Source organism: Copadichromis virginalis, linkage group LG5 (genome assembly GCF_057382275.1).
Source record: "Copadichromis virginalis isolate Kocher_CV1m ecotype Utaka linkage group LG5, C_Virginalis_male_GT1.1, whole genome shotgun sequence".
Taxonomy (NCBI): domain Eukaryota; kingdom Metazoa; phylum Chordata; class Actinopteri; order Cichliformes; family Cichlidae; genus Copadichromis; species Copadichromis virginalis.
This window is the reverse complement of record NC_140622.1, coordinates 3,129,954-3,153,329: the sequence shown is the minus strand read 5'-3', so window position 1 is coordinate 3,153,329 and position 23,376 is coordinate 3,129,954. Positions and strand designations below refer to the sequence as shown.

The 23,376-nt window shown below is 40.2% G+C and overlaps 1 protein-coding gene across 4 annotated transcripts in view; it reads left to right on the top strand.

Annotated features, from left to right (window-relative positions):
- LOC146708760 (calcium-dependent secretion activator 1-like) overlaps nt 1-23,376 on the top strand; it is a 344,830-nt gene that overhangs the window by 120,611 nt on the left and 200,843 nt on the right. The window lies entirely within an intron of this gene.

The following is a 23,376-nucleotide window of genomic DNA, read 5'->3' as shown; positions in this document are numbered from 1 at the left end:
GAAAAGCTATTAAGGAGAAATGTGATCTCTCCTTTTAGTCTCTATCAGTATTTTGGATAAAGTGTAAGTTTTTCAGGGAGTTTTTCAGTTTTTAGAGCAATAAAGTACAAAAGAATGAGTATATAGAAATATAAAATACATGGGCTAAGTGGGTTCTGAGACAGGATGCTTCCAATTTTGACAATATTGCGCCTATAAAGAAAGCAGTCAAGATTTGTTTAATGTACAAGTTAAAGGCAAAGTCCTTGTTAAAATGACTCCAATTTCCTTACAATAGTACTGGAGGCAAAGATAGAGTACAGCAAGCTTTTAGTTATTAAGAGATGTACTCGCCACTTCTGACTACAAATCACAGGAAACATTGTTTATTGGAGTATTTTTTCTCAGTTAGTCATGAGTTACTTCACACAAGGTGGGATTTTTTTTAGCAAATCCTATATTTCCCACCTTGAGATGCGTTGTCAGGTGTTTACCGCAGCCACCTTTAGTGTCTGCTCTTCTATTATATCTTTCTTGTTCAATTTAAGATCTACTGTGATTTCCATAGGCAAAATTACAACATTTTTTCTTAGTGTTCAAATACTGATGAAGATGAGTGTATTAAGAGCTTATTGAATGAGAGGCTTTGCTAAACATCAAACTACCCAAAGGTATTTAAATAGAAAACGTAAATAGAAGAAGTTCTAAGTTTAAAAACTTGGGAAACAGAAATGTATTGTTAATTAATTTATTGTTAATTTTATATTTTTAAAACGTGCCGGAGGTAAGCATTTGGATCTGTTACGTCACATGCTGAAGTGTAACTTCCCTAATATTGATGGTTATTTCATTATTTCTAAGTCTTTACAACCCAATTTTATGATTATTTTTTAAATAACCAACATGTGAATACATAGATAACGGTATATCTGATCTTAATCAGGTGGTAAAATGTTAATTCTAAATAACCCTTGTAGAGTTAATTTAGAGTGTGATACACTTAATATTTGGGTGTGTAATTGATGAGCCACTAGGGTGCTTTGTCCAAAAGATAATCTTTTGCTTCCCTCTTGTGGTTACTGGTTATTGCTACCACTGAATGTGACTATGTGCAGATCCACACAGGACCTGAAATATCACACTCTATTATGACCCCCATTAGAAATAAAAACTTTCAGGCTGAAATTACTTGAATGTGCCCAAACTAGTTAGCCTTAAACCATTTAAGTTTTTGTACAACGTGAATTTGTATCAACGCAGAAACCGATGAAGTAGAAAAACTAAGTTTACTTTACTCAAAATCATTAATTCACATAAATTATTTATTTCCTGGAGTCTAATTTTTAAAAAATAGCTAAAACTTAAAGACAATTATTTCTCGCTACTTAAATTTATTTATCTATTACTACTGTTGTATCTTGTACTCTAATTATAGTATTTTAGTTGCAGTTACTGTATTAAAACCGCTCATTCAAATTCTGCCTTTTAGTTTTGTTTAATCTTTCATATACTTTTAATTAAAGAAAAAAATATTTCAATTTGTTATAAAAAGTGTATTAGTAAAAAAAAAAAAAAAAAAGGCAATGAAAACAAGTTCACTCAAAAAGAAAAAATGAAACGTTGACTTTATTGCCAACATATCCTGAAGGTCAACCTTCAGGACAACGTTCCCTCTAAGCTGCGCGCGTGCGCAATTGCGCACTGCTGGCACGTCTCTGCGCACAGAAAATCTGCGTTGCACACAAAAAAAAAATCTAACCTGAATTGAAATTAAAATAAATACGTTAACAATTCTGTTTTGCAGTGTTAGTCAGTGACTGGCTGCTCCTGTATGTGTTTAGAACGATGCCACCTTATCCCATAGTCCAGCCAATCACGCGATTCACATTCGTATATCAACGTGGTTGACAGCCTATGACAGCGTCCTTATGTGCCGACACCGGTGTTTTAGCGAGCAAAGCGTCTGATGAGGAGTTAAGCCACGTTAATGACAACGTGTACAACCATTGGAGATGTGAGCAGGACAGACGGAACAACTGTGAGGACTTTATACCAGTTTTTAAATTGTGTTGATCGGCCACGTAAAACCAGAGTTATGATAAAATATCTGCAATGTTTGGTTTTCTTCCTGAATACTGCCGTTGTTCATATTTACTGCGGGAAGAAACGGTAAAAATGGCGTTTTATAAGGAAAACGCTCAAAAGCCTGTGAGCAAAAACAGCCCCCCTCCTTCAGCCTTTCCTATTGGTGGAAAAATGTACCATGTCGACCAATCAAAAAATGATATGGCAACATGGCATTTAGTCGTTTAGGAAGGGGGAAGTTTTAGGAGTGACGGCGTGTTTGAGATGTGAGAGATTTGAGACGTTTAGCGTGTTTGGAGTCTAAAGTTAGTGTGTTGTCTTGTGTAGTTAGTGTGTAGTTAGTGTGTAGTGTAGTCAATAGTTTTGTTGTGTGTCAGAACAATGAGGCGCCTGCTGAGTGTTACAGGTGTTACAGCAGTGATACATCTGCTGCTGTCAGGCCTGCAGGTATCAGGCTGTTGTTCTCCTTCATCTCATAGTGGACACAAATTATTCTTTGAAGCAGCTCAAATAATTTGATGCAGAGCAGCTGATTGTTCTGTAAATAGTTTGAAATGTTTGTTTAAAAACACTTTGGCTGCTTGTTCAGGTAAACAGCTGCAAAAAACTTTGTTTGCATAACTCAGTTACTTTTTTGAAGAAGTAACTATATAATTAATTGCCCAACATTGGTCATTATAGTATTTTGCAGACAGAGAGTTACAGACTCTCTCCCAGACCACAGACTCATAATACAAGTCAGAGCTTTATTAAAAAAGAAAGAAAGAAAGTTGTGTTTTTAAAATTGGAGTTCAAGTTATTTTTACTTCCATGTTAGTGTTAGTTAGTGTGTTAACATACTACACAGGTCATGAAACAGATTTTTTTACATTTTCATTGTAAGTGGGCTAAAGCAGTTAATTAAAAGTAGTCTAACATAAATGTAAATGCTGTAATTTGATTATTTTAATAAACCATGTAAATTGGATGGATTAGATGCTGGCGTGACCACAGTGCACACGCCTGATGTCACTCACAGTGGTCCAAGGGACGCTCAGGGAGTTTGTGTGTTCGCTCAGACACATGAAACATTAGAGGGAACATTGCTTCAGGATCAATAAAGTTTTATTGAACTGAATTGACATTCAGTGAGCATTTGTGTAAACCAAGTCCAAAACAAAACACAACGGCTCATTAGTGTGTGAATGGGTGGATGACTGGATATATAAAGCACTTTGGGGTCCTTAGGGACTAATAAAGCGCTATATAAATACAGGTCACTTACCATTATGGTTAGTAACTAACACTATGTAGACAGATGCAACATCAAGACTTTCAATTAAATGTCTAATGTCTGTAGAAGAAAAAACATTGAAGACCAGATAACACATTGATAAGATGACACCTGAGTTATGCACATGTGATGCTAGTAAGGTCTGTGGAGTGCTTTTTTTTTAAGTGTCTAAAATGGATAGCAACGTTGCTATTTGCAATGATTGCTTAGGGTCAGTCCAGTAACACAACGCCAATGAAGTGCTTTCCTTTAACAGTGAAAAGTGAAGCGTCCACCTCAACCGCCACAATTAAAAAAAAAAAAAAATGTAATAATAACAATAAAAAATAATGCACTGATATTAGCAATCAAACAAAATTATATTACCATCCCAAATAAAACTTTAATAAAACATGCCAACATTATGGTCTAACAATAAAACAGGTTGTCAGCTTTCAGTTTTTTGCAGCAGCACAACGGTAACCATTTAACACTTGCCACTGTCAACAGTTCTTTTACCAGTGTATGGGCAAAAACTTGAATTGCAAACATTTTAACATGGAAACAATTGTTTGTCTTTAATAGTCCGCAAAATATACATTGCATTCGTAACTTACCCTTATTTTTAGCATGTATTGCAATTACCTTTACAATGCACACAATTAAGAGGGGACGGCAGTAAAAACTCCGGACCTGTGACATCATCAAGTACGCTGGTGTTCCAATTGTACAAATCGTAAAACAAAGTCTGTACTCCCGTGCGTTCGGGAGTACAGACTCGCATACTTGAGAATTGAGAAAGGGCCTTAGTTTTTCTAATTTAAAACAAGTTTATCAGCGTTTTTGCATAAAAAGTACTGGTAACTTATTTAAATCGAGTTCTAATAACAAATTGATAAAAACTGAGCTCAGCCTATTTAATATTTTTAATTAAACACAATATTACATTTTACAGTGTAGAAGCAATTATCACCAGGTCTGTCGACCTCCTTTGTCTGTCCACTCATGTGCTGTGAATAATTTTATTTAAAAATTTGAGTGTGTGATTTAACAAACTCTAATTTATAACTATGTTGAAACATGCTTTATTTACAGACCATTTTTATATAATACAGATTACTGACAGCGCATAACAATGTTGTCACAGTGGCTTTCACCCTCGACTTTTTAGATTTTAAATGTCACTTCTTGCTATCCTATCCTATTCGATAATTGAGACTCTTGGATTACAGTAGAGGAATCCCAAGAAAGCAAATGAAAAAAACAACCCCTTGAAAAAATAACCCCATGAACGCCTGTAGCTAATCCCTTAATAAAATAAAAACAATAAACAATAAAAATGTTTCTTACACATTCCACAAAAATAAGCATGTTAACATATAAGCAGTTAATAGTTGTTGACAATAGCCTGAGATAAACAGGCACACTAAATCTCATCCCTTGTAATATTATGTTTCACCTTAAGCCCAGGTTTGCTCTGTGAGGGGCTTACTTCATCTGTTACCAAAAATCTCGAACACAGTGTATTAGGGATGGGTACCGGTATCGGATAAAACCTAAACGATACCCATCCCTACAGTGTATAACTATACACACCAACTGTCCAGTGGTCTCACGGTTCCCGTGTTAGGATGGCAAGGTTTGGCAGGATGAAAGCAGACATATCTAACTTGTCCAGGATCCAGTAAAACTAATGTAGCACAAGCATACGCAAACTATATAACATGTCTCGTAAGACAAACGCAAAATATAACCATGCTCAACATGTAGATACTACACAACATAGTCAAAGAAAAAAGTGGTCTTACCTCTCAAAGAAACAGCAGCTTGGCGCCATGGTTGACGGTTGAATGAGGCAAGCTTGATGTGACACGAAGAACTCAAACATATATATGTTAATGGGCTGGTTAAATTTTATTTATAACTTTTTCTTCAAAAACAGTTGTAAATAATGCTGGGCAGACACTGTGCGATTTTTTCAGTCGCGTGATTCAGCTCCTGCTCAAACTGTACGATTGACTCGCAGGGGTTAGAAGTTCATAGGTCACGATGCAGGTCTCACACTATACCGCCCGATGCTCTGATGCGACCTGAGTGCTCACACTGTGCGTCCATAACATTAAGGTTATAACAGAAATTCTGTCGCTCGCTCTCCCTCTCTGTCTTTCACTCACACAGACACACCACCACCACCAACTTTGCTAAATTGCTAATGAAAAACATGATCAGCTGTGATTGAGCAGCAGTGTAAATCCAACTATTTTCACGGTTGTTGTGGTCGTGATAATTTTGTGAGGCCACATCGAAAAGGCTCGGATGAGCTTTCCAAAGTTCTACAAGTTGTGCCTCCGTCGCTTGTGTCCAGATCACACGCTGCACTGCTGTGCTGCTCCGTCTTTTTCACTGACATTTGTGTTTGCGCGTGCGCAGTGTGACAAACTGCGGTGACACCCTCACGACGGTCGCGAGGATTTGAAATCCTCCCGACCAAGCGATTGATGATCGGGAGCTGGTCGTGAGGTGTTAATCGCGTCTCGGTACCCCACGTATACTACACAATGCACGACGCACGATGAAGGCCAAAACCGGGCCGATCGCCAAAACGGTCGCACGACTCAAAAATCGGCTCAAAATGGGCCAAAAATCGCACAGTGTGAGCCCAGCATAAGACATTCCAGGTTGCAACTAAATAGGCAGGACTGATCACAGCAATTAGTCCCAGCTGCTCTGCCAGCCTTCTGGCATTGCCCACTGAACCCACTGCTCCTCTGCAGACCACACCCCCACCAAACTGTATATAGTGCTTTAAGTTCTCTGGTAGAATACATGGATTTGTCTGCTTTTCTGAGTAGTAAAGTGCTCTGTAAGAACCAGTCAGTTCATCATTTACTATATTTCTCAATAGTACAACTAAATATAGTAAGTAAGACAAAAACAAAACTTTCCTGCAGCAGACTGGTGACTGGGTTTGAATGAATAAGCTCTGCTGGGAAAGATTCAATAGAATGCCATATACAGGTCCCCAACCCTTTTTGTGCCACAGATCGGTTTAATGTTAGACAATATTTTCACGGACCAGCCTTTAAGGTGTTACAGATAAATGCAACAAAATAAAATGATACGACCAAGACAAAAACTGTCGTATTTTGTAAATATAATAATAAACGTGAATTCACTATGTAATTGTGTACCTTTAATAGCAGCGTGCTCCTGAAATGCGCCAACAACACTGAGAGTAACATCCTCCTCTCTGCCCCTTAATGCTCTCTGGTCGCTATGGTAATAAATAAGACGCACAACTACAACACGGGAAAGACCCAGGGAAACCGAGTTGACGATAAAACCCCTGAAAACCATAAATTTCACACCCGGGCCTTAACTCTCGCAGCCCGGTACCAAACGACTCACAGACTGGTACTGGTCCATAGCCCAGGGGTTGGGGACAGCTGATAAACAGGACAGTTGCCCACCCTTTAAAATACAGAATGTAAAGTATAAATATCTGGGGCAAGCACAGAACCAGCCAAGATCAGGCCAGTCTGTCTGGATATTTATTTGCATCCTGATGTGGAAACGTGTCATGAATGCTTTGAGTAAAATCATGATTATTTTGAGCATTTTGGGGGGCTGATGTGTATGCCATTTTATGTGAGTTCTTAACTCCTTGAATCTCTGCAATGCAGGTAGTGATAGCAACATTAGCACAACAATCAGGCACAATCGCCACTTTTATGGGAAATACAGCAGGTTCAAAAGTACCAGATTTCCACTAACATCAGTTCTTACGTGATGCAAAATAAAAAGCACTCGATTAACATTTTTTATGTAATTGATGAAAATGAGGAATATTCATTAAATCTTAAAGGTTTAGAGGGTTAAAGAAGGGATAACAACAATATGGTGACTACAAATGCATGAGGTTGTCTGTTAAAAACAATCTGTGCCTCTGTGGAGAAGGTTGTCTTTCCCTTATACTGTGGAGAAATCTGCCACTAACCCTTGGTTAAAGCATTATGAACATATGAGCAGTGCCTAACCGGTCCAAGAGCTTGTCAACCCAGGCCACGGAATAAGCATCAAACCTCGTTCAGCTGGTGGTACTCCACGCAGAACCGTATAGACCCATCTTTCTTCACCACACAAGGTGATATACCTCTATGGCTCCTCACCTGTGTGATGGCACCATGTTGTGGTCAATGTCCCCCACTTGCCAAAGGGTAACTTTGAGCTAGAAGAAGTGAGCGATACAAGCGCTTTATCTCCCAGTGAAAATTGTCCGAGCCAAGTCTCTCTTGTACAGGCACTGCTGCTGTTTCTGGGCCTGGAAAGGCAGCATGGTAACAGGCACAAAGGTGCTCTTGGAATTGCTAGTTGGTTCATGGCCTGACACTCTGGGCATTACACACTATTGGCACACATCCCCCTGGATGCCCAGCTAATAGAATTGGGCCATTATTCACTCCAGAGTTTTGTCATATCCCTGCCATGGGGTTAAAGGAATCCACCTGGAAAATCATTTGCTGGTGGCTTTTTGGCACCAACAACTGGGTCTTTTCCTTTTCTGTGTGACTTTTACGACTCACTTAATAGAGTCTGTCTCTAATCAACACAAAATGCAGGTATGTCAGTGCTACATCAGGGTCTACTGTTCAACTGTTGATTGTTGAACTATCGATCGCCTGTTCAAAGCACTGAGTGTTGTCCCAAGACTGCCCTAGAGCGAAATCTTCACTGGAGTAAATCACTGGACTTCCCGAGAAGCCCCCGATGTCTCCTCCTCCCCAGAGTCAGAGTTGGACAACCACTGAGTGCAGCACAAACACTACAAGTCTCTATTGATCGTGAACGCAATCTTATATCATTTCAAGTGGCACTATGGGATATTTGTGTATGTCCAGCAGCCGAGCCTGCCTCTCTTGGCTGCCACGTCACTCAGCTTCCAAGCGCAGGCTAAACAACCAGGTCCTCCAACACTGTTGTCTGGCGTTTGGACTGGCCCTGTACCAAGCTGAGCTGATCTTGGTACACTGCTGCCTTCTCCTGGTGCATGGCAGCTTGCTCTACCAGCATCTTTGCCAGTACCTCCACTGGCTGTACTGGTTTTTTGGCACCACTGTAACAACAAGGACCTGGGACGTACATAATATTACGATAACAGTGATAATTTATTTCAATTTCTTTTCTATTGACTGCTTGTGGAGATTTCCAGCTGCCGGGTTTCCTGCTCAGCTCTCTTCTGCAGTTCCAGTAACCTCCTATTTACCAGCTGGGCCCACGTCCTCATTTTAGGTTTGACAGCGTTTTAGTAGGTAAAGATGATGCTTGGACATGAATTGAGCTGCGGTTTGGGGAAGGCCTCGAAGGGGACTGGCGATGGCTCCCGGGCCTGGCAGATCCCCGTGTACTAATTAGGAGTGAAGAAGTTAAAGAATTGAGAACAAGGAGGGAGGGAGGGAGGGTGGGGCACGTAAACATAGATAAATCTTTATTTTTTGCACCAGGTTTCCTCCGTAAAGGTTTCCAAATATTTATGAAGCCCATCCTGTTTTCTAAACACCACCTAGCCCACACAGCCTACAGCAGTCTAGCTGGCTATTGCAACAACAGGTTTGTTTGCAGTAGTTTTGTGTTGGGTTAATTAATTATCATTAACTGAGGATTTTACAATGTGAAATAAGTCGCTTTATGAATGATTATAATTTATCAAGCTTAAAATATCAGCTAGCAGTATAGTAGTGGATTGCAATTGTTGGGTCTGTCTAGCACAGGCCCACCGCTGGAACGAGACAGTTTAACTACACAGCAAAAGCATTGAACACCAAGTAGGCAAAGTTCTTCGTGTTACTCATGCATGAGGGAGACCTGCCTGCAGCCAAGTGTCGTTCCACCCACTTGACCTCCGTCAGACTCTCAGCCAGGTTCCCCATAGCACTCCTTTTATTGTGGTGACAAGCAGTGTTGGTCAAGTTACTTGAAAAAAGTAATCAGTAACTAATTACTGATTACTTCCCCAAAAAAGTAATCCCGTTACTTTACTGATTACTTATTTTCAAAAGTAATTAAATACTTAGTTACTTAGTTACTTTTTAAAACACGATTTACAACCTGAAGAGGTAATAAAGCGATAGATCTTTCAGCCTAATTCTACTTTTTCTACATAATCCATCATATAAAATGTAATCAAATGGAAAAGTCTCTTTTTAAATTTGTTTTATTAGTTTTAATCTTTTAACTTTATGCATCAAGCAAAAATGTAATTATCTGCAACATTCTCTGACTGGAAGAAATTAGTTTAACATTTAAAGCTATTTTCTGCACATTCCAGCACATAAAATAAAATATTTTTTGTGTTTACACTCACTCTTTCAAATAGATGCAAGTAAAACACAGAAAATAAATAAAGTCAAAGACTAGCGGTCCTGTTGCTCTATTTTCACCTGTAAAGCAGCACTGCGTCAGGCGGAGGTTTACCCTGGTGCAGGTGTGCCGTGGTCAGTGGAAGGATCCGCGAGTTTCTCTGTGAGTTTCCCATTACGTCGTAGCTACTCGGTGCTTGCTTGGAAGTTTAGGGGTTTTTTTTCGCTGTAAAAAGAAGTTTTCTTCCCACGCACAGCGGACACTAATGTTTTTGTCACTTTTTATGGAATCAAACTCAAAGTAAGGTCAGTACTTCCACGCTTTAAACGCTGCACGCTCATACTCTCTCCTGCACTCGATATGTGATCCATTGTTGATCTGGACACAGCTGTTGTCACTAACGGCGCACTCGCTTACATCACTGTCGTGAGACATTCTCGCAAAAAATCACGGTTTTAGTTCCTACGGGAAAGTAACGGTAATCTAATTACCGTTTTTGCAATAGTAATCCCTTACTTTACTCGTTACTTGAAAAAAGTAATCAGATTACAGTAACGCGTTACTGCCCACCTCTGGTTACATGAATATACATAGGTTCATTAACATATAACATCTTACATAGGTATACATGTGAACAAAGAATACCTTGTCTGTGTGTGTGTTTGTGTGTGTGTGTGTGTGTGGGGGGGGAGGGGGGGTTCAGAGTGTGACCCCATAAATGACTTCCGTAAACCTGCTGGTCTAGAAGTCCAGCAGTTCATCTAAACAAAAGGCACTTAACCCAAAAAAGATATAGATACGTTTATCCTACCATAAAACAATAAGAGAAGGTACGACCTCTCCCATGCTCCCAGAATGTGGGTGTTAATGCCAGAATGCTCTGGAATGCACACAAAGTCTTTGCAGACAACTAAGGATCACACATCCTATCACTACACAATCGATTATACACGTCTAAGCATATATGGTTAAATATTTCTAAGCATAAATGACAATAAACAATACAACTCTAACAGCAATAGAAAGAACATTAAAAAGATGAAGTGATAAAATACTTTATCAGAACACCAACAGCAAGTTGCAACAGGTGTGTCACCACGAGAAGTTGTAGCTGATCAGTGTTTACCTGGAAGGATGATGTAGTGCTCAGCACTGTTCCTTCACAGCATGAAGCTTCCTGCTTTAATTATTTGCTGGAGCCTTTCTGATTTGAGTTCACATGTTAGCCCTGTGCCTCCACGTGTTCCCTCCATCGTCCTTTAAATGACATACATGTTAGATTGAATGGTCTTTCTAAACTGGCAATGGATGTGAGGAAAAGGGTCCACATGGATGAGTTATAGCAAAAAAAAAAACAACAAGTGAGTGAATATTAAGGTAGTCCTTTACCAGTGACACACTGCTTTCAGTACAACCCCCCACCCCAAATAACCCCTGAAAAATGAGCTGATTGGAACTTAAAAAACAAACAAAAAATAAAGCAGCTTTGATCCACTTAGAACCAGAATCGAGATCGTCTTTATTGTCACCAAAATTGGGTATAAGCAGTAAAAGCATTACGTTTTAGAGTGAGTCTTTTGCAAATGACCAAAGATCTCTGAGGGTGTCATGGCTGGGGCAGCAGTCGTGTGTGGAAGTGAAGGAGGACCCAAGTTGCAGACAGCGGGGGTGGTGATGTGAGTGAGTTCATTTACAGTGCACAATAAATAACAAAGGCGAGGGCAGAACTGAACATGAACCTAAACAGAGGAAAACTAATAATAAACAAAACCCAAAGCCATAACACACAAAGTTACACATAAGTAGTGATCGTCCGCTTGAAGCTGATGCTCCGGTGCATGTGTCAAAAAAATCAACACACTGCTTCAGAAGCACTGTGTCGAAGCTTGATTCGTTCGGCCAGAGTCACATGATCAGTGACGTCTGAAGCTTCATTTAGAGCCTAACTGCTTCGGTGTCTGATTCAATGGTTTATAAGGAAGCGAATCATTCGCGGGATTTGTGGAGTGTTTTGATGGTGACAGATGGCGAACCACTGATCATTAGTGATGGGCAGATGAAGCTTCATGAAGCACTGAAGCTTTTCATCCAATTGGTTCACCCCAGCGCAAAGCTTCTTGAAGCTTCATTTGCTCTAGTAGGACACCTACTGGACGTAAAAATATTAGTTGGCATGAATTTAAAGAATGTGGTCTTTTGCACACAGCCTGTAAATGTCAACAACAAAAGGAGTGTGTAAAACATGTATATTGTAGTGATGCAGTATACTGTGTATATTTATACTGGCAGTATGGAAAATGATCATTCGGAAATGCTTAAAATGGAAATGATCATTTACTGTGAGGTGAGGTGTGGTTGGGGTGTGGACAGTGGTTGTGCTTTTGTAACGTTGAGGTATGGACAGCTACACACTGAGGCCTCAGTCCTGCCTGTTCACATTTTATTCTGTAAAAACTACATTTTCACTGCTTTTATGACCTTTTTAGTGGGGGGAACATAGCTAGGATTTAATGATTTAACAAATCTTTTGAATCCTTTGTCCTCCACAATGCTAAATGGCTGGGAGTCCTCAATCACCATGCTAACCAGGTCTTCATCTATTGGAGATTGTTCTCCTGAGGAAAGACAATAAAGACAAAGCACAAATATAAATATCACACACGTCACTTATTACAGCTGTATAATATTGTTATATCATTTAGTAACATTACTGCATGCTATATTATCATGGCATTTGATGGCTCACCTGGTCTTGCTCCACAATCGGTGTTCCCCCTATTCACATGCAAAGCTCTGTAGTGCCTAAGCATGGATGAGGTGTTGTTATATCCCAGCTCCCTGGCACATAGCAAACACTTCACCTTGTACACAAGTAACGACAGCTTAACATAAATTGTATTGCACCATCAGTATTATGAAAATACATCTTCTGTAGAAATTTACATACCTTGTTGGGAGGAATAAAATCAAAATGTTCCCACACAGGGGAGGACATCCTCCTCTTCTTAGCTGGCTCCATTCTCTCCTGACTTTCTCTCCTCACTCTCATAAACCTCCAAACTGTCTCCAAACTCTCACTAACAACTCTCCATCAAACACCCACATTTTAAATGAAGTTTGAGGGGTTTATATCGCTGTCATATCTCGCGGCAAAGTTCGAACCACTTCATGAACCAGTCACGTGGTACAGCCGGGCAGCGAGGCTTCGGACGTCATCATTTTCAGCTCCTCCCATAAATGAAACAAGCCTCGATACGCGCATCGTGGAAACGCCCCTCAATTACTCGACACAAGCTTCGAAGCCTCGATACAGAACGTCACATCACTACCTCCTTATGTTTTCCCCTATGTGTAGTGATGGCCAAATGAAGCTTTCTGAAGCATTGAAGCTTGTATTGAAAAACGGTTCATTACTCGAAGCTTTTCAACACAGTCCTCTCTGGTGACATCTGGTGGCCAAAACCATTAAGAGCAGCTTGAATCCACAAAATAACACCAACCGCTTCATTAAAATTGCCCACGCTAGTGGGATTCTGTCTGATATTGGGCCGCCGTTGTGTTGCTTTGAACGTGTATTTTTTGGTGGCTAAAAAATGTGTTTTATTTGTTTAATAAATAATTTTGACCAGTAAACATGTTCAAACATGCACCATGGTGTGGTCTTTCTTTGCTTGTGACTTCTTGATGTTGGTAAATACAATAATTGAAAAATACCACGTTACATATAATATACATATGATAATGTACAACACATTATGGAGTATGCTTCTGCTGTGAGGTCCTGCCTCCATGCACTTGTGCAATTAACAGGGTTTTAATAGTTTTGCAATTTTCGGAAACGCCCCCTCAATTACTCGACACAAGCTTCGAAGCCTCGATACAGAACGTCACATCACTACTGATCATTCCACTGAGAGATTTGGAGAAAACTAGAAGTGAAAAAACATTTTCGTTAACGGAAATAAAAATAAAAACAAAAAAAGGAAAACTAACTAAAACTGTAATGAGTGTTCACAAAACTAACTAAAATTAACTGAATTTATAGCAAAAATGGGCAGCACGGTGGCACGGTGGTTAGCACTGTTGCCACACAGCAAGAAGGTCCTGAGTTCAATTCCACCATCAGGCCGGTCTTTCTGTGTGGAGTTTGCATGTTCTCCCCGTGTTTGCGTGGGTTCTCTGCGGGTACTCCGGCTTCCTCCCACCGTCCAAAGACATGCAACTTGTGGGGATAGGTTAATTGGATAATCCAAATTGCCACTAGGTGTGAATGTGAATGGTTGTCTGTCCTTATGTGTTAGCCCTGCGACAGACTGGCGACCTGTCCAGGGTGTACCCTGCCTCTCGCCCTATGACAGCTGGGATAGGCTCCAGCGCCCCCCGCAACCCTGAAAAGGATAAGCGGAAGCGAATGGATGGATATAGCAAAAATGTGTTTAGTTTTCATTGATGTGTGTGTGTCATACAATAGTTGAGGGTGAAAATGAAGTTTAGTTTCCAGATTTTTTCTTGCTGTGTCTCATTATGCCAGCAGGTGGCAGCACGTTAGTCGAGTCGTCTGTGTTGCTGCTCCGCCCACGCGCAGAATCATGTCAGGAAAGGTCGGGAGAAAGCGCCAGAGTCCAATTTGGGATTACTTTGAATATGACTGTGTTTTGGATAAAGCAAGTGTCTTGTAGTGGAAAGAAACAAATTATGAGGGACATTTCTAAGGGAAAAAATCCCACAAACCTTAAAGTGCACTTGAAAAGCTCACACAAGAAGGCTATCCTAGCTTACCTTGAGAAGGGAGCACACTCAACCCTCATCCCCAGAAACAGAAGTTAACCCCAGGCAAGGCAGCGTGATGCATCCCGAGACACCAGGACGGGGACATCTACACAACTGTGTGAGTCAATTGCCTTCAAAAAGTTTATCAATTGACTCCTAAAATGGCGGCGCGTTAGCTAGACGCACACTTCCCTCCTCCGTGAATCTTTGCCAAGACACCTAACGTAATATCAACTTTTGAAGTTAAACTCTAACGGTATCCGCGCTTAGGACTCTTTTATGTCGTCTGCACCAGGTAAATCGGGCAGGGGTCGTGGTAAACCCTCACAACCTAAAATTGATTTCGGACCAACTAAACAAAGTGGAAAAGCTAAAGCTAGCGCCATGTCGGAAGAGTCAATTAGCGCTGAAGAGGAAGGACCAAGTCACGCTCCGATTCTTGAAGCTATCAAAGACTTGAAAACCGACTTCTCCAACAGGTTTGACGGAATAATGGCTGCAATTGAGGGAGTGAGAAACGAGGTTGGAGAGTGTAAGGAGCGTATTGTAAATGTCGAGACACGCATTTCCGACACTGAGGACACGGTCGATAGCCTTCAGAGAAAAGTCCAGAGTCTCGAAAAGAAAACCAGAGATATGGAGGACAAAGTAATGGACTTGGAAACAAGGGCCAGGAGGGCTAACCTGAGACTGGTGAATTTACCGGAGAAGGTGGAGGGAACGGATGCTTGCGCATTTCTGGAAACCTGGATCCCGGAGACGCTGGACATCCCTCTGCTGAAATCAAAGCCATTCCTGGAAAGGGCGCATCGAATCGGCCCGAGAAACGACCCAAACGGCCCCCCAAGAACACTGATCATGAAATTCCTGAGCGATAGGGATAAGGCAATGGTGCTGAAAGCGACCAAAATCAAAAAGCAAATACTCTACGAGGACAAACCGGTGCGTTTCTACCCGGTCATGGCAGCCGGCATACATAAGATGCAGAAAGAGTTCGACTCCGTGAGACGACAGCTCCGCAGCATGGGGATAAGACACGGGATGCTTCTCCCCGCCAGGCTCCTGGTGACCTACAAGGATAAAACACTGACTTTTGGCAAACCGGAGGACGCAGAGATTTTCGTTACGCGGATCCAAGCAGAGCGGGATGAATAGCGATACGGATAAAGTTGGTAAAATAATTGAACGTTTTGCTTGGCAGCTAATTCCTGGGGCTACTGTGAACTGATCATTGAAATATATTCACACTGAACATCTGTACATGCCTCCGTTAATTTGTACGGGGGTTAAAGACGCTGGTGATTACCTGCATTGTGAGTATACCCCCCCTTTTTCTTTTTTTTTTTCTTTTTTTTTTTTTCTTTTTTTTGGGGTGGGGGATCGATTACTTTTTGTTTTCCAGGAGGACTCTCTGAGTTATAGTTACATTTAAATAGAGTTAAAGCACAGTAGACCCCTAACATTTAATTTATTTACATGAGTATATTTGGGATAGCAATAAATTCCTGGCAAAGCAATTATTATTTGTATGTAAAAGCTAACAATGGAGGGAGTGTTTAGGTTTAGGATAAGTCAATATCAATAATGTTGGATCATTCCTCAATAACTGTGGACTGGTCATTAGCATTACCGGAGTGTGTAGTAAGGAGAAGGGGAAACTGGCCCTTAGGTCAGAGGGGTTGTGTTCAATGGTTGATGCAGTTAGAAGCATCTGTGTTGTCTGCATTGTTTTGGTTGTCTAAAGGTACACTTCTATATACTAGCATGAGAAGATCATCTGAAAATTGCAGCTATGTCCAATGTTTTAGAAATTAAGATGACATCGTGGAACTGTAGAGGGCTGCAAAAACTTAAAAAAGTTAAACAAGTGATGAGAAGGTTAAAAGATATGCATTCCAAAATAATTTTTCTCCAAGAGACTCATCTTACTGGAAAAGAGGACTTAAAGATTAAGCGGAGATGGCAGGGAGAGGTATTTTCAGCACCATTTAACTCCCAAGCGAGAGGGGTTTTGACTCTAATACACAAGTCCGTCCCCTTTAATGTTTGTAAGGTGATTGCAGATAGGATGGGAAGGTATTTGATTGTTCAGGGTACTCGCTATACAGAACCTCTGATTTTAGTTAATATTTATGCCCCAAATAAGGATGAACCATCTTTTTTTAATAACCTGTTCTGCACGCTGTCAGCACTCAGTGGTCAATATATTTTAGCGGGAGACTTCAATTGCACTCTGAACCCAAGTATAGATAAATCATCACATTTAGACAAATCTCATAGCCAGAGTAGGGAAACCATTCTTCAGTTTGCTAAGGAATTAAATCTTATGGATATATGGAGAGACAGGAATTCTGGTGTATCGACATATTCATGTTATTCTAGCACACATAAATCATACTCACGAATAGACTACTTTTTGATCTCAGCAAGTCTGTCCTATCAAGTGAATGGTTGTGATTATGGCAGTGTCCTTATCTCAGACCATGCCCCAGCCAGTCTGGTCTATTTGGATCCAGGGCTAGTACGAGATCCCCCAAAATGGAAATTTCAGCAAAAATGGATAAAGGACAAAGACCTACTGGCGTACCTTGACAAACAAATTACTGATTACTTTGAGCTCAATACTTCTGAAACATCTTCGTGTATTAGATGGGAAGCATTCAAAGCCTTCATTAGAGGCCAAATAATTCGCTTCACAAGCTCAAAATCTAAGAAGGCCAGACAAAAGCTGAAATTATTGGAATCAAAAATTAAAGCTACTTAGGATATGTACTTTAAGAACCCCTGTCCCAAGCTGCACCAAAGTTTGCTGTTATTAAGAACCCAATATAATGAAATCTCAGCTTCAAAAGCTACAGCTAACTTATTAAAACTTAAGCAGTCCGTTTTTGATCAAGGGGAGAAATCAGGTAAAATTCTGGCTTGGCGTATAAAACAATTCCAATTGGAAAGATCAATCACTGCACTTAAAAATGATAAAGGGGAAACGATCTCTGACCCTGCTGCAATAAGTGACTCTTTCAAGGCCTATTATGAAAGGTTATACAGTTCTGACTTAAACCCAGGTGACCCCAATTTTTTCTCTTTTCTTGACAATATGAATATCCCCAGAATAGAAGAAGAGGAATCCTTGAGACTGGGGGCTAAATTGACTCTGGACGAAATCTCAGAGGCAATAATGAGAATGAATTATGGAAAGGCTGCAGGGCCAGACGGTCTGCCAATTGATATCTATAAAAAGTTTGTATCCAAATTAAAGGCACCCCTTTTGGAAATGTTTTCTGAATCTGCTCAAAAGGGGATACTCCCACCCACTCTGAGAGGGGCCTTAATTACACTTCTTCCCAAACCTGGAAAATCGAATGATAAATGTGAAAACCTGCGGCCAATTAGCCTCTTAAACTCAGATTTAAAGATACTCTGTAAAATTCTAGCAAAGAGACTGGAGGGCCTTTTGCCAGACATCATCAAGGAAGATCAAAATGGGTTCATGGTTGGGCGTCAGGGATTCCACAATGTTCGACGAGTGTTAAATATTTTACACGAGCAAGGGGGGTCTCCAGATACAGCTTTCTTGGCACTAGATGCAGAGAAGGCTTTCGATAGGGTGGAATGGCCCTATTTGCTTGAGGTTCTTGGTCGCTTTGGTTTGGGAGTGGGATTCTGTAACTGGGTCAGGCTTCTATATAATAACCCATATGCAGAAATAATTACCAATAATGTTATCTCAAAACCAGTTGAGATTGGAAGAGGTTGTAGACAAGGTTGCCCCCTATCCCCCCTTTTATTTATAATTGCAATTGAACCACTTGCTATTGCTGTAAGAGAACACTGTGTGATCACGGGTATAGAGATCGGAGGGCTCGACCATCGAATAGCTCTTTATGCTGACGATGTGATCCTCTTTCTTAAAAATCTGGGAAAATCTATTCCAGCCATTTTAGACCTAATTGGAAAATTTGGACATATTTCTGGTTATAAAATCAATAAATCAAAATCTTCTATAATGCTTTTGAACTCAGAAGAAAGGATGAATCCACCTAAATACACCTGCCATTTTAGAAATGTGAATCAGTTTACTTATCTAGGTATTCAGATTGTCCCGAAATTGGAAGAGGTGGTGAACCATAATTATAGTCCAATTATGACTGACATATCCAAATCAGTGGAGAGATGGTCGAGTCTCCAAATTTCACTGATTGGTAGAATAAATATACTAAAGATGAACGTGCTCCCTAAGCTTCTGTATCTGTTTCAGAATATCCCCTTGCCACCTCCCTCAGACTTTTTCCTTAAAATAAGAAAACAGTTTAATCAGTTTTTATGGAATAACAAACGTCCCAGACTTCGCTTATCACTTTTGTACTTGCCCTTTGATGCAGGAGGGCTGCAATGTCCTAACATGGTTTGGTATTACTGGGCAGCCCAGTTAAGAACTATAATGTTCTATTATGCTGCAGAAAAGCCCCCCGCATGGAGAACTATTGAGTCTCTCTCTCTTAGGCTTCCACTTCCTACATATGTATACTCTGATAAATATAATAAACTCAAAGACATTACGCTTAATCCTATAGTTAAAAACATGATTTATATCTTACATGTCACTCAAAGATATTTAAACGTAAAATCTCCCCTCTCTGTTTTTAGCCCGATTTGGGGCAACAATTATTTTGCCCCAGGTAGGGCGGATGGTGGTTTTAAAATGTGGGCAGACTCGGGGCTGGGACTGGTGAAGGATGCTTTCGGGGGTGATGGAAGACTTTTAAGTTTTGAACAACTAATCTCTAAATTTAATATTCCCCGAAAGCACTTTTTCAAATACCTACAGTTTAGGAGTTTTATCAGGTCTTATCATAATGATTTTACACATATTCCCCCGCTGTCCACATTAGAGAAAATCCTAACCAAAAACCCCAGTGGTAGAGGGATGATATCTGAATTATATAACTTGATGATGACATCCTCTCCTGATTCATCTGCTGCTAAGCTTGAAGCTTGGAGGTATGACTTACAGGAGGACTTGACAGTGGAACAATGGAGTAGAGCATGTAAGCTAGCCCAAACACAGACAGGGAACACACGTCTAAAATTGCTACAATTTAATTGGTTGATGAGAGTGTACATAACACCAGAAAAACTTAACAAATTTAATATGCAGATTCCTGATATCTGTAATAGATGTGAAGAAGATAAGGGCACATTGCTCCACTGTTTATGGTCATGTCCAAAAATAAAGGAGTTTTGGGAAGAGGTTGGAGCAATGATAAAAGAGATTTTGTCAATTAAACTTGTGATGGATCCCAAACTTTTCCTACTGGGATTATATCCTGTAGGGTGTAACATAGATCATTTTGAAAAAATCTTCATAAACATGGGAATACTACAAGCAAAGAGAGTGATAGCTCTAACGTGGAGGAGTCTTGGCAAACCAAGTATTTCACATTGGTTCAAAGAATTGTCTTTATGTTTACCATTAGATAAAATTACATATACTCTAAAAGATAAACAAGAAATTTTCCAGAAAATTTGGGGGCGCTACATCCAGTATATTGGGAATAAAGATCTATCTGGTTTACTGTGTGAGACAGGGACAGCCTAGCTATTCCCTGTACAGGACCACAACCATATGCTGCAATCTGAAAATTATTCTTTAAAATCTGTCAGAGGTCTCATGGACTCAAGTGCTTTCATTGAATGTACCTTGTGTTTCGTTTATTGTGTAAATTTGTTTGTGTATGTACTTTATATATGTATATATGTAAAACTTTAATAAACATAATGTTGAAAAAAAAAAGTTTATCAATTCACTTGAACCAAAATTAGGAACACCCGGTGCTGCAAGAGTTAATAGTCTCATTGGGGCCAAGATATAAATTTTATAGTTGCCTGGTATCAATGGTTGTTCATCTGCCTTTATGTATTTATTTAAAGAACCCATAGGTGGGAATGTGAGTTGTCTGTCTCTGCGTGTTAGCCCTGTGACAGACAGGCGACCTGTGCAGGGTGCAGGGTATGGTAGCTGGAATAGCAACATACCCAAGGATAAGCAGAGGAGCATGACTGATATGATGAAACTGGGATTTTGTTACACTTAATTATTGCAAACACAACTAAAACTATAACTGAAACTAATCAAAACTAAACTGAAACTAAGGATTTTCAAAAAAATAAAAACTAAACTAAACTAGCAAACAATTGGTAAAAACTAATTAAAACTGATATAAAATTGAAAATCTGAAGTCAAAACTAAATAAAAATAAAAACTAATGAAAATTGCAAAACTATTAAAACCCTGTTAATTGCACAAGTGCATGGAGGCAGGACCTCACAGCAGAAGCATACTCCATAATGTGTTGTACATTATCATATGTATATTATATGTAACGTGGTATTTTTCAATTATTGTATTTACCAACATCAAGAAGTCACAAGCAAAGAAAGACCACACCATGGTGCATGTTTGAACATGTTTACTGGTCAAAATTATTTATTAAACAAATAAAACACATTTTTTAGCCACCAAAAAATACACGTTCAAAGCAACACAATGGCGGCCAGACAGAATCCCACTCTGTAGAGTGGGCAATTTTAATGAAGCGGTTGGTTTTATTTTGTGGATTCAAGCTGCTCTTAATGGTTTTGGCCACCAGATGTCACCAGAGAGGACTGTGTTGAAAAGCTTCGAGTAATGAACCGTTTTTCAATACAAGCTTCAATGCTTCAGAAAGCTTCATTTGGCCATCACTACACATAGGGGAAAACATAAGGAGGTAGTGATGTGACGTTCTGTATCGAGGCTTCGAAGCTTGTGTCGAGTAATTGAGGGGCGTTTCCACGATGCGCGTATCGAGGCTTGTTTCATTTATGGGAGGAGCTGAAAATGATGACGTCCGAAGCCTCGCTGCCCGGCTGTACCACGTGACTGGTTCATGAAGTGGTTCGAACTTTGCCGCGAGCTATGACAGCGATATAAACCCCTCAGACTTCATTTAAAATGTGGGTGTTTGATGGAGAGTTGTTAGTGAGAGTTTGGAGACAGTTTGGAGGTTTATGAGAGTGAGGAGAGAAAGTCAGGAGAGAATGGAGCCAGCTAAGAAGAGGAGGATGTCCTCCCCTGTGTGGGAACATTTTGATCTTATTCCTCCCATAAAGGTATGTACATTTCTACAGAAGATGTATTTTCATAATACTGATGGTGCAATACAATTTATGTTAAGCTGTCGTTACTTGTGTACAAGGTGAAGTGTTTGCTATGTGCCAGGGAGCTGGGATATAACAACACCTCATCCATGCTTAGGCACTACAGAGCTTTGCATGAGAATAAGGGGAACACCGATTGTGGAGCAAGACCAGGTGAGCCATCAAATGCAATGATAATATAGCATGCTGTAATGTTACTAAATGATATAACAATATTATACAGCTGTAATAAGTTACGTGTGTGATATTTATATCTGTGCTTTGTCTTTATTGTCTTTCCTCAGGAGAACAATCTCCAATAGATGAAGACCTGGTTAGCATGGTGATTGAGGACTCCCAGCCATTTAGCATTGTGGAGGACAAAGGATTCAAAAGATTTGTTAAATCATTAAATCCTAGCTATGTTCTCCCCACTAAAAAGGTCATAAAAGCAGTGAAAATGTAGTTTTTACAGAATAAAATGTGAACAGGCAGGACTGAGGCTCAAAGCCTCAGTGTGTAGCTGTCCATACCTCAACGTTACAAAAGCACAACCACTGTCCACACCCCAACCACACCTCACCTCACAGTAAAGGATCATTTCCATTTTAAGCATTTCCAAATGATCATTTTCCATACTGCCAGTATAAATATACACAGTATACTGCATCACTACAATATACATGTTTTACACACTCCTTTTGTTGTTGACATTTACAGGCTGTGTGCAAAAGGCCACACTCTTCAAATTCATGCCAACTAATATTTTTACGTCCAGTAGGTGTCCTACTAGAGCAAATGAAGCTTCAAGAAGCTTTGTGCTGGGGTGAACCAATTGGATGAAAAGCTTCAGTGCTTCATGAAGCTTCATCTGCCCATCACTATAAGGAGGTTACATGGGGAATGTGGAGCAGAGAGATGCCCAAGTAACACCAAATAACACAGACGAACCAACCATAAGCACAGACCTACAGCCACTATATATACACACACAAGGTAATTAGGAAATGACACACTGGAGGGAAGCACAGCTGATCCTAATCGCAAGATGACGGGGAAACACAAGCTGAACATATTTAAGTCACAGACAGATCTACAAAGTAAAACAGGAAACTCAAACTGTTTTACAAATGCAAAGTCAGGGACACGAACAGAGCACGGAGGGGAAGAACACAGGTAGGAATAATAAAAAACTGAATGTCAGTACCAAATAGAGATGGACCGATCCGATATTACGTATCGGTATCGGTCCGATACTGACCTAAATTACTGGATCCGATATCGGAGAAAAATAAAAAATGTAATCCGATCCATTAAATATCACGAAAGCACCTCACAAAACTTGCAACAGGCCGTAACTCGCCTCAGAACGTTAGCACGTCGGAGCAGTATGCATCACGTGATAGAGCGGCTGTGGCATGCGGGACCTGTCGGTGGTCTGGATAGCATGTGGAGCTTCGCTAGCAACCCGGCATTTCATCTCCGACAAAGTTATCCCCGAGAGAAGTAAAGCAAGTGTGTAAGTCCATCTCTGAATGTTTGTAAAGCATTCCTGCGTTAAGCTTAACAAGCGACTGCCTCTTCTTGCTGCTACTTCAATCATGAAACTGATCAATGATCAGCTGATCGGCTTTTCTGTCGCGAGTCCGTGTCTCTTGTTTGTTTTTGGCCCACTTTGCACCAGAAAGAGGAAACCAGCGGCTGAACAACAGCAGCACGTTTAAGCTTGATAAGCTGTTAGAATTTATTTAATA